This window comes from Dermacentor variabilis, chromosome 2 (genome assembly GCF_050947875.1).
Source record: "Dermacentor variabilis isolate Ectoservices chromosome 2, ASM5094787v1, whole genome shotgun sequence".
In the NCBI taxonomy this organism is placed as follows: domain Eukaryota; kingdom Metazoa; phylum Arthropoda; class Arachnida; order Ixodida; family Ixodidae; genus Dermacentor; species Dermacentor variabilis.
The window spans coordinates 91,608,905-91,620,676 of record NC_134569.1 but is presented as its reverse complement, the minus strand read 5'-3'; the positions used below and the strand labels follow the sequence as shown (position 1 = coordinate 91,620,676).

Below are 11,772 nucleotides of genomic sequence, written 5' to 3'. Positions count from 1 at the left end.
ATTAGTATATATGATTTCTTCATATCATTTGTTCCAACTACAAAAAATTCATAGGTGCATTGTTGACTTCTAGAGTTAAAAAGACACACGAGATATTACTCAACAGTATGCGTTACAATCTTTTGACATGAATTCAGGAGTATTATATGTTGTGCCGTGCATAGTTACTTTGTACGTACAAAGTATTTATATGAATACACAAAATCTGATTCCTCCATCGCCTGTCGTTTGTAAGTCATGAAGCAAATAAATAATTTCAGCCTGCACTGATTGCTTGCAATACACTTCATATTCAAATGTTTTCTAAAAATCTGCCACAAGAATGATCTACCTTAGTTTTGCTTCTACTGCTGACATTGATATAGCAATTTCTGTAGAAAGATGTGCACCATGAGCAAAATACGGATGCAAAATAAATAGCTGATTTTGAATCAGTTTTTCGAAAGCTGCAATACCATTTATACTTTGCGCAATAAGTGCAATGTAAAGGCAATGAAGGTAACTGTAGACTTGTGTTTCGTCATTTGACGGGTAGAAACAATTTCTGGTACCCTATCTCAGCTGATGCAGCAACCTAACCCATACTTCACAGAAAAATGGAAAGTTTCTTCACAAGTGACTGATTCACACAGGCTTGGGAATAGCACTAGCATATTTAATGCAATCATTCTGAAACATAATTAATCAGCATTCTAAAGATGAATGGGTAGTGGTAGCATCGCCAGTGGCTCACAAGTGGTTGTGTTATACTCCTGTCACACTGGACATTTTAATGTCATTCAAATCGAATGGCATTAGCATTGAATGACATTATTCGGTTGTTACGCAGCAATATTTAATGCCATTAGAATCGAATTACTTCTGCAATCAAATGAATCTGAAAAAAATCAGTCGGCTTTGCACTCGTGGTGAATGACTAAAATGACATTGAGCATTTATAATTTCAGAAGCAGTGATGTAAAGAGGTAATTAATTTTGTGTTATTTAAGGCATCTCCTATTTTGACTAGAGGAAAGCTGTACGGCAGGCTTTTACAAAATGTATTTTACTCTCCACCTCAGTGGCGTCTGGCGGCTGTCGCTTTACTGGTCAGTCATACTGCAAGCAGTCGAGCGCCTGTATGCATCTATTTGACAGTCTCGCCTCTTCCTCCGATTGCTTTGTTCACAATGCAAAGCACACAACAACTAACTGCTTCGGCTACTGCAACCGAGCGTCGTCCAGCACTGCCATGTCAGCCGTATTGTTTGTCTTGAATTTATTGGCTATGGCTACTAAGCTGGTCAAGCCTTGTTTTTGCTTGTAGTGGCTAGAAATTCTGGAATTGGAAGTTTTATATGCGTGTTATTCTGGTGAAGTGACACGCCATATTTATGTTAAAATAAGTTGACTTTCTACATAGACATTCTACATATACCTTGCTCTTGTTCTGTCACCAATTTTTTTTGCAATGATTGCCATTGATATCATGACCGAATGACATCAATTTTTGTTGTGTACCACCACCACAGGTCAAATGGCATTTATTGCACTGAATGTAATTTGCATCTAATGACATTAAAATGTCCAGTGTGACAGGTATTAGATATGGTATAGCAGCTTACACTTTGAAGGAGTGTCGGTAGGTTAGCATGTTCCATAAGCTAGGGTGAATCAATACGTACTGGCCCACCTGTCACACGTGTAAAGCTGATGTTATTAAAGCTTAGCCTTAATTTTCTATGTTTAGTTAGATTAGGGCAGTTTGTCTTGGCGTAAGCTTATAGAGATTTCATTCAGCATAGCACATATAACTTTGGTAACATGAGACACTAGGTTACACTATTCCTCATCTCTGGTTACAGTTACGTGATTATGCGTGTTCTGCTTAAATATGTTGGCAGTTTATTTATGTCATGGCCAGACAATGTCGGCTGACGGCAATTTTTTTTGGTTCATTGGTTCGGCAACTGTGCTTGAAGACCACCTCGACCTATATAAGTAGCCAGCTCCAAAGGGCCTGGCGTTTTAAATGTGGCCCTCCCGTCCCTGAGGCACGACGTTAATTAATTTAGTCACAACTCGAGATCCGCGATACAAGTTGACTCGTATATAGGCGGGCAGCACAGCGATCGTGAGTCGCGGTGGTTTGCGTGGCTTGCGCATGTGTTTGCTCATCGCTGCCAACCATGTCAGGACAGCCAGCGGCATTTTCATCAGACACGACAAAATTGTAGAGACGTTTATTGTCCTGACGAATATAGGTTCTAAGCCTAGTGGCTCCCAGCGATATCAGCGGCTGCAAGGGGAGCCTAAATAGACGGCACTCCGCTGCGGCGACACTCGCGTTGATAACATCGCGTCGACATAACATCGACACTCGCGTTTAGTAAGATCGTTTTGTGTAAAACGAAGGAGTGCTGAGCATAGACGTTTGTTTGCAGCTTCTTGGCTGCGAAGTATTCTGGTCGTGTTTGCAGGGGCTTGTTCGTATACCACACGAATCGCCGCGGAAACCACTCCGACGCGTTGCACGGTGGATCGCGCGCAAAGCAGGTGTTTCCCGAACGCGACGGAGAGCGCCGCCGCTCAAGTCTGTTGCTTCCAGTGCCTTCCAGTGTGAAACCAGCACGTTTTTTGACACTGGATCGCACATGGAGACGCTGTCGCTCGCTGGGACTGACTGGGACACGTGAGAACGCTGGGTCCCACTGGACGAGACGCTGGTTCCACTGCCATGATTCTCGGGCGCACTGGTTTGTGCTGTACAGGCGCTGGTTCTCGCTGCAGTTCGCTGGTTCGCACTGGAAACTGCGCTGGGTGTGTTTGTGCCGCGCTGGTTCCAGTGCGCGAGGACGATTGCTGCTGAATATTAAATGCTTTATACAATTTCATCGCTTGATACTAGTCTCTTGTCCTAAATAACGTTATATCTTGTGGTCATAACACTCTATTTCGTGTCGCAGCTTGGTGCAAAGGTTCGTAAGTTGCCCTGTTTATACATGCACATTTGACACTGAAGATCACTCTCGTTTTTCTTGCATTTTCCCTTTTGACTGGGCGGATAGCTAAATTCTTGAACGAAATCACGCAGACGCAGAGGACGCCGCGTTTTTTAGTAGTTTGCGCGTAACATATGACTGGGATTTGTAGCAGTGTTGTGGAGTGGACATGAAATCCAGTTGTTCAGACGCACTCGAACGGACCCCGAGTTCGAAGCCTACCGCTGATTGATATTATCGCACCAACAACGAAGTTGAGGCGATTCGCGCGCTTCCACTTTCCCTATCGTACTAAAAGAAGGTTCTGGGGCTCAAATACACACATTTTAGCTTTCGCCAGCTACCCGCGCCGAGATCGCTCCCCACCACGGAGTGGTCCCCACGGAAGCTCAGGCGTATCCGCCGAGTCCGTCTGCACGCTATCGGCGCGTCTGGGCTCAGGAATCAACAAGTCTAAACAAGGATAAATCACTCCATATTTCAACTTTCGCATTGGTGTTCTTAAATAAACTGTTTTTTTTTTTCTTTCGTGTCTACGGTGCCAGTACAAGAAGCGATGCGCGCTGATGTGACGCGTCATAAACACAATTAAGTATACGTGCTGTCGCCGAAGGCTGCCAGCACTAGCCTGCGCTTCTCTGACGAAGATATATGACTAAACGGACGTGTCAATTGAATCGCATCATTGAACTTAGAAAACGTTGCATATCCCATGCCTAAAGAACAAGAAACGGCTATCGAAATCAGTAGTAACAGCCCATACAGCTTCCCGGGTCGGCGGTTAATTTAGGACTTTTTTCGTAGTTAAAGTACCTATCGCAAGTGCAAATCGATGTCGTGACACTTGCAAGCATACTACTCAATAAGAACAGCAACTTTAGTTCTCTGGTACAGGCGTGAGTTTTAGTTGCTGGGCAAAAACACATTTACTATCTGTAAGAGACCTTTCTCTGCCAAATTAAAATATGGTAAATTATCCATCGGGTACCACCTGCTGTCATGGCGTAGTGGTAAAGCACCGCGCTTGGGATCTGAAGGTCGGTCGATCGATTCCTTATCCGATCTCTATTTTTTTTTTGTTTCCCTAGTACGTTCTTTATTACTTTCTGTAATATAAAAATATATATACGTTTCCGGGCACCGCGTATTTAACGCGCTAGAGCTCTTTTTCGCACCAGTACGCCGTGCCTGACTAGCGCCCCAGCATGCACCGCGCGACACAGGCCCATAATCCGGCGTTGTATTGGACACTGGGTACTGGGTTTTGCAATAGCATTGCCAGGGAAGCGGCAGCGACAGCTGCAGACGACGCAACGAGGAGGCAGCGTGATACATTTCGTCGTCTGTTTCGATTAGCAAACGTCGCTGTGACGAAGAAGTCGCACTTTCTGCTGCAATTTGCTCAAGTTTGTGAACTGCCACCGACAGTTGTATACCACGACTTGTTTTGCGTTCAATGTACAAACAGCGCGATCTCGTAGACTGAGCGGCTGTACACAGCCTAAACATGCCTTGCACAGGCGCACGACATCTTGTCGCATTGGCGTATTCTCGGACACCGAAAATATTATCGCGGATATTCAAGCGTACAACCCAGGGAAGACGACCAGCGCGTTTGAGCAGCGAGTGCAAATAACCTTGACACGTTCACACAAAACACTAAACGATCGTTGCAGCTAGTCGGTGCACTGATGATACGTTCTCTCGGCAAATGATCACATGAAATAACCAACGAAGGCACTGGAGCTTCACAAGGTTCACACGGACGCGCGCTGACACACGCACGCACGTCGCTATTAACTCCGTGGGGAGTTTCCAACCACGTGACCTGAAACTCCGTGCGGAGTATAATCGTGTCATGTCGTTTTTATACTCCGTTCCTAACCTATCGGAGTATAATGAAGACATGTGCCGTCTTCACTCCGCTATGACGGAGTAAATGCTTGGGGCATGGGAGGTATTGGGGCTGATAAGCCGATAAAACTCCCATCTCGGCTAATTTTTGCTTACAGTGTACACGGGGCTCTTATAGGTCGGACAGCGCGTGTTATATCATCGCTACAGAGCCCCCCCCTCCCCCGCAATAAGGTATAATCACCAAGTGTGTGCTTGCGCGCTGTTGCAATCGCAGTCTAAGATTCATAATGCGAATCCGTTTCATAACGTGGAACTGACCCTGCTCCATGTTCGCTGTGTTGTGGGGTGTCCTTGCTGCTTTCTGTCAAATGCCACGACTGTTTGTAGGGGGATGGGCCTCGTCAGGCATTTTGCCTTTTGCCCTTCTCTTAAAGTATGTACTGTACAACTGCTACACTTTGAATTAGCTTCACTTCAGAGATACGACGTACGAGCCGCCGCCGAGACATTTGAGATACGGATCTCGGAGGCGCCAGTGCAAACCGATGCGAAAGGGATAAAATTGAAGTCCAATACGGCCGAGTTCAGGAAATGGAAAGCAAATGCGCTTAAGAGAGCAGCCTCCGTTTATAGCATGAATACTGAATCGGTGGAAAAGCGCCATTGAAGGTTTCGTCACGTAGCACACCCCGCTCCGAATATTTATAAACTCTGACAAACGACGTAGTTCGAAGATGAGACGAACTCTTCTGGTCAGTCATACACCTTGCGACAGCGTTACCGATGCAGGAGCATATTATATAGAGCCGTGACAGAAAAGAACCACGATCAAAGGGATTAAGTATCTCAAAGTGGCATAGGGACTATGAGATGCTTGTCGCAGCGAAAGGTTCCGGATTCATTCTGACCACTTTGCGAGTCTGCCACCGTGTCTTATACGGTACTCTCAGTTTGCCTGATATGCAACCACAGTGTACTTACTGCCTGTAAGGTTTCTTTGTTCGTCGCATACGGCGTGACATGACCGAATAACGCGGTGTCACGGCGACCGTCTGTCTATTCTCGCTCGCACTCATACCTGCATCGTTTCAGCGCATGGGTGGCGCGACGGACTAGCACAACTCAGTGTATAACGAAATGTCCGAAACAGCGAAGCCGGGTCAGTGTGCGCAGTGGAAGAGCCGGACATGCCCCGCATACATGCTACGGAGCGAAGCAGAAATCACGGCGACGTGCATATACGCACGCGAGCTTCGTTTCCAGAGCAAAGCGCAGGCTCGAACGGTGCAGAAAACCATGCGGCGAGACACGCTCGCGACCTCGACGGGAAGAACACGAGCGCCGCGGACGATGGACCGCGTCCGATAAACAGGCAAGCGCGAGACAACAATGGGAGTGACAGACAGCGCGAGGCCAAGCTAGGTACACACAGCTGCGCGAGCTACGCACGATCACAAAGTACACAAAGACATGCACCGTGTGGTGTAATAATCCACGCGCCACTTGCAAGGCTCGCGTGAACGCGCACATTCACACGCCCCCCTCCCTCCCCCCCCCAAACACAGACGCGGGCACACATATACGCGCATGCAAGTGCACGCACGCCGGTCCTCAAAACAGTGCCAGGCCAAACAAACACTATATGTATACTTCTATACTCACCCTCTCTGCTGCGCTGGTGGCTTTCCCCGCGAGTTCTTGCCGACATCGATACGGCGCGATCGAAACCTTGTTTTCCTCTCCCGTTCTGCACTCGATGGCCACGCAGTTTTTCTACGCACGCAGCGCACGCGGACAATGCGAGCGAAACCAAAACTCTGCCGTCGAAGGAAGAAATAAATGATGCAGAGAGCGCAACACACCGCGCACGACGCGAAACAAAACAACGCGTCGCGTGGCACGCAGCAGGCAAGGCACGAGGTCATCCGACGCTGCCGCCGCCGTTCCTGCGTCGGCGCTGCGGCCGACGCGGAAAACCGAAACCTCGCGTGGCCAAAAGCCGCACGAGGGTTCTCCGCTTTCACGCCGCCGATCCCCCACTCGCCAGCAGCAAGCCTGCAGGCCCACGCTGTTTATCCCGCCGGCTCGCTCCAGTTGGGAAGGCCGATGCGCGTGTTGTGCTTTGATCTCGCGGCAGCATCCACCCCACCCCGCCCACATTTCCTCTTTGCAGCAGCGTCGTCCTCCTCCGAAGGCGAGCTGAAAACGAGACACCCAAATAAGTGCCCAGCATACACCGCACGAATGAAAGACAGGCGGCGAGTTCGTAAACAGCCCCCGAAAAGGGCCTCCCCGCGTAGCCTCAGGCCGATCGACGCCTCTCCGCCCGGCAGCTCGCTCTACCATCGGCGGCGACTCCTGGCTCTACTCAGAAATCGAGACGTAACACAGGCCACAGCGATCTTTGTTCCTCCTTTCAGTCATGCTATCCTGGTCACACTTCTTCGTCTATCCGTTTATTTCTGCTATGCGGTGCGTGCTTAACACCACGTGTGTGATACACCAATGCGTTGGATGCTTAACTGCCGATAACCAACCTTAAAACACAACTACAGGATAGAGTACTTCGTATGAATCAAATTGTCACTCTCTGGCGGGAGGCAGTTTGCTGCGGACCGAAAGAGCAAAAGACGAGCGCTGAAAACGGTGAACAGCAGCAGTAGTCCTTACAAACAGTCTTATAATGACTGGAAGTTCAGCACAACCGCCCCCCCCCCCAAAAAAAAAAGAAAAGAAGAGAACGTTGAAGTTTCAAAGTAATAATTTTAGATGACAAAGACATGATTAATAGCCAACAAGACGATCACCGTTTAAAACAATCACAATATACACGCGCGCGGTCGCGCAAACAAACACACAGGCACCTCTCCCTCCATCGGCACGCACTCAAGTGAACTAAACGCAGCTGCTTTTCAGTCCATATAATGAAGACGTTGCTCGCGCAGTCGTGCGTCAGCTTTCCCGTGAGAGCACTCATCAACGACGCGCACATCTGACCAGGGCAGTTACAATGCGCGAAGTGTTCTCCCCGGCGAAGCATGATACATCGCGTTCTTCATAGCTCTCGCGGCGGAGAAGTTGGCCAGAAATAACCTTTATTACGACTTGCTGAAGTCTCGCTGATGCGGCGGCCGCGACGCGCCTGGCAAAACGCCACGCGGAAGAGATGGGGGCAGAGCACATAGCGACGACAAGAGTTTCGCGCATTCGATAGCAGCAACACGCTGGTACGCTTACTGATACGTGTAACTCGCGACCGACCATGAGCAGGGTAAATTTAGGAATGGGCGAGAAGGAGGAGGAAACAGCTGCTTCTCCGACAGAAAAATAATGACGCCGTCAGCACGTCACTACAGAGGTGCGAAGATGAGATGCCGAAAGTGACGCGCATACATGGATTACGATTAGAACTTGGATTAGACTGCCCGCAAAGACATTACTCTCAAGAAAGCCGAGAACCACGTGGCCATCGGCCATGTTGTACAATCACGCTTGTGCGGGATTTCGGAGGTCACGAACCTATATAAACACCACGGGCGCTGGTGACTCGCTCTTCTGAAGCGAAATTGTTCAGGCATCTGCTCTAGGGCTAAGCTGGCCCTTCCCACCGTCTTTCTGTGGCTTAATTTCATTGATTAAATTTGGGGTTTTACGAGCCCAAACCACTTTCTGATTATGAGGCACGCCGTAGTGAGAGACTCCGGAAATTCCGACCACATGGGGTTCTTTAACGTGCGCATACATCTAAGTACACGTGTGTCTTTCGCCCCATCAATATATATATATATATATATATATATATATATATATATATATATATATATATATATATATATATAGCGGGGCGGACGAAACAGGGACGCCGACAAGCGGCGCAAGGATGACGACGACAACAACGGCAGCACGACGACAACTGCGCTCCCAAGACGGCATACGCGAAGTCTCTCGGGCGTTGCAAACACGTGATCATATCTTCCGGTGGAGACAAGCGCTGTCAAGCGCTTTCAAGAAATGACGTGGTGGTACTGCTTTCACTAACACGACCACCGCTTTGGTTGAGCACGAGCACAAAAATATGCCGTGAACTTACGGAAGCATACGACACTGCGCGAGGGTTGCTCAGTGGCTATGGTGTTGGGCTGCTGAGCACGAGGTCGCGGGATCGAATCCCGGCCACGGCGACCGCATTTCGATGGGGGCGAAATGCAAACACCCGTGTGCTTAGATTTAGGTGCACGTTAAAGAACCCCAGGTCGTCAAAATTTCCGGAGTCCTCCACTACGGCGTGCCTCATAATCAGAAAGTGGTTTTGGCACGTAAAACCCCAAATATTATTATTACACTGCGCGAAATGTGAAGGCGGATGTCTGAGTAAAGCCATGGGCTGCTCTGACACTTTTTTTTAGAGCGCAGCTGTCTATGGCTAGCCGATTCGTCCGTCCGTCCGTCCGTCTGTTGCCTGTACGCCCGACAACTCCTCCGGCGGAAACCCACACGTATGCGCGAAAAAGAGAGCGAGAGTGCGCGATTGGCTGCGCCAGTAGTAACGTCGTTGCTCTCCGCCACAGCCGAGCCCGTGCGCAGCAGTTTCTCTCCGGCTCCGAAATGGGTAGACCACGTGTCATACGTACTCCTGAGCAACAGGCAGCTTTCGATCAGGAACGCAGCGAACAGAACCGAGAACAAGCTCGTCTACGCCGTGCCGATACTGCCACTCGGGCGCAAGAACAGGCTCGTGCAGCTGAGCGCAAGCAGCAACTGCGTACCGAGAATACGGCAGCCTACCAAGCCGTCGTTTAATGAACCGTCGTGATTAACCCAGTGAAAAACACCGGCGCCGCACGTTTCAGCTTCCCTGCGTAACCATCTGTACGGAGTGCTTGAGCGGTATTTTTTTTAATGAATGTCAGAGATTATAATTGTGCCATCGTCGTCTGTGATTAACAGACAAGGAGGTTTATGACCTTCTTGTTATCAGCATTCCTTCTTGTATATAATTATGTATATGATCTACCCGAGTCTCCAGTAAACGCTCAGTTGTTCGACGGCGCTGGTCCGTGCTTTCCCGTTCTTGTACTCTATATACTTGCGCGCTGGTCCTCACGAATACCTTCCAGCCCGCCCAATTCGCAAATCTATTTTTTGCTATATATGACCACCATACCTACGACAAACGCCATGTATGTTGGCTTATACGTATACACACTCCACGACAGTAGCACAGCGAACGAGCGCAAGTGTTAATTGCACAAGAAGTCCAAATGACAGCATGAAACGTTTAGACGGAAGTATATACGTGTCCGCATCGGTTGCGCAGACTGTCACTAAAAGAAAAAAAAAATAAGGCAGGAAGATGCAAAGATGGGCGGATGCGCAAAAAAAAGAAAGAGGCCACTGGCGGCGGCGGTGTCCGCAAGAACGCGTATTATACTTATATATAACCGTGCACGCGTGTTTGCCTCACTGGCGTTTGCCACGCATACATATGCATATCGGCGCACATTTATTCAAGCTCATCGTTCACTGCAGGCACACAACCGCACTACAGAGACTACTAATTGGCGTGCATGAGCAGTATACGTACGTCAGACGACCCGTTTTCGCCCCCCCCCCCCCCGTCTCCGTCTGCATACACCGCTTGCACTCGTTGAATTACGAACAGCGCAGTACGTATACAGAAGCCGTTTACTTGCCGCGTCAGGTAGGAGCAACGTGCGCAGTGCAATAACTTGCGCTTTTTCTCCGTTCGTGGCTGTCTGGTTCCAGAAGTGCTTCTTTCCTGATAAAATCAAAATTATAGTTACACTAAACCCTGAAATTGAACTGCGCCGTCTCGCGCCGCGAAAATTAATGTCGCCGTTATAAAAAAAGCCCGCTGTGACTGCAGACAACTTTGGTTAGGCTCGATATCAAATGCAGACAGCCTGTTCCAAAGAGCGTTGGGCTTGAATACAGTGAAATTTCACTTGAACGAACTTCAAGGGACCCCAGGGAAAAGTTTGTTAAAGTGAAAGTTCACTAAACTGAAATAAGCAAGCGCAGGCTCTTAATCGTAGACAGTGACCGATGCAGGGATCCCAAATACCTTTGCAATGTCAAGTTGACGCTGCCCGGAGTCCAGCCAACGTAAAATGTCCCGTTTTTCGTCGAGTGTCAGGCGCTTTCGTTTGCCGCTCATGGTTAACTAGCACGCGCACACTTCCTTGAGGCCAGGACGAATAGGCCTAGTACGGCTGAAGCTGTGGCTGGCTCTGGTTCTGGCTAGCTATGGCTGTGGAGCCAACTAAACGCACTAAACGTGAAAAAAACATCAATGGTTTCGGCTGGCTACGGCTTAGGTAGCCAATCCAGTTCAAAGCTAAACCGCTAAATGAATATATATATATATATATATATATATATATATATATATATATATATATATATATATATATATATATATATATAGGTGGGTGGATACTTGCGGTGATCAGCACTGGTCGAACAAGAGACGTCGCCGGAGCTGCAACGTTTCGACAAGGACACTCACCTTCCTCAGGCCAACGCAGCTGGCTCCCAGCGATATCCTTGGGTCGACCATTCTTGACTGCATCTTATAGCAACGTATAGGGCGATCTCACGCTCGAAGTACTAATGCCGCAAATGTATAACATGCCTACGCGAAGCTAGATATCTACCTTTACGCTCGCAGCTAGGCCTATACGCTCTCGGGCAGACTATACACTTTTGGTCGTCGCATTTCACAGAGCAAACGTTTCCCTACCCTTCTCCTCCCTTTCGGGCTGTAGTTACTACTTCGACGACTACTGCTGCTACTACCACCGCCACTATTCTCTGTTTGCATGTCCGGCTTATTGGCGTTAGCACAGCGCGATAAGCAGCGTTGCATGGAATGCTTCCGCGCCGGTGACTGTTAAATTAAATTAAGAGGCTT

At 48.5% G+C, this 11,772-nt stretch overlaps 1 protein-coding gene across 2 annotated transcripts in view; it reads right to left on the bottom strand.

Moving 5' to 3' along the window:
• The window catches only part of LOC142572297 (growth factor receptor-bound protein 14-like), a 281,008-nt gene that overhangs the window by 227,594 nt on the left and 41,642 nt on the right, over window positions 1–11,772 (bottom strand). Inside the window, exon 1 of one of the 2 annotated variants that reach the window (XM_075681290.1) lies at window positions 6,501–6,616. The exons of the other annotated variant lie outside the window; for it this stretch is intronic. The gene's annotated coding sequence lies outside the window, so the exon portion shown is untranslated. Of the gene's footprint in view, window positions 1–6,500; window positions 6,617–11,772 lie in introns of those variants that run through there. 2 annotated transcript variants of the gene reach the window in all.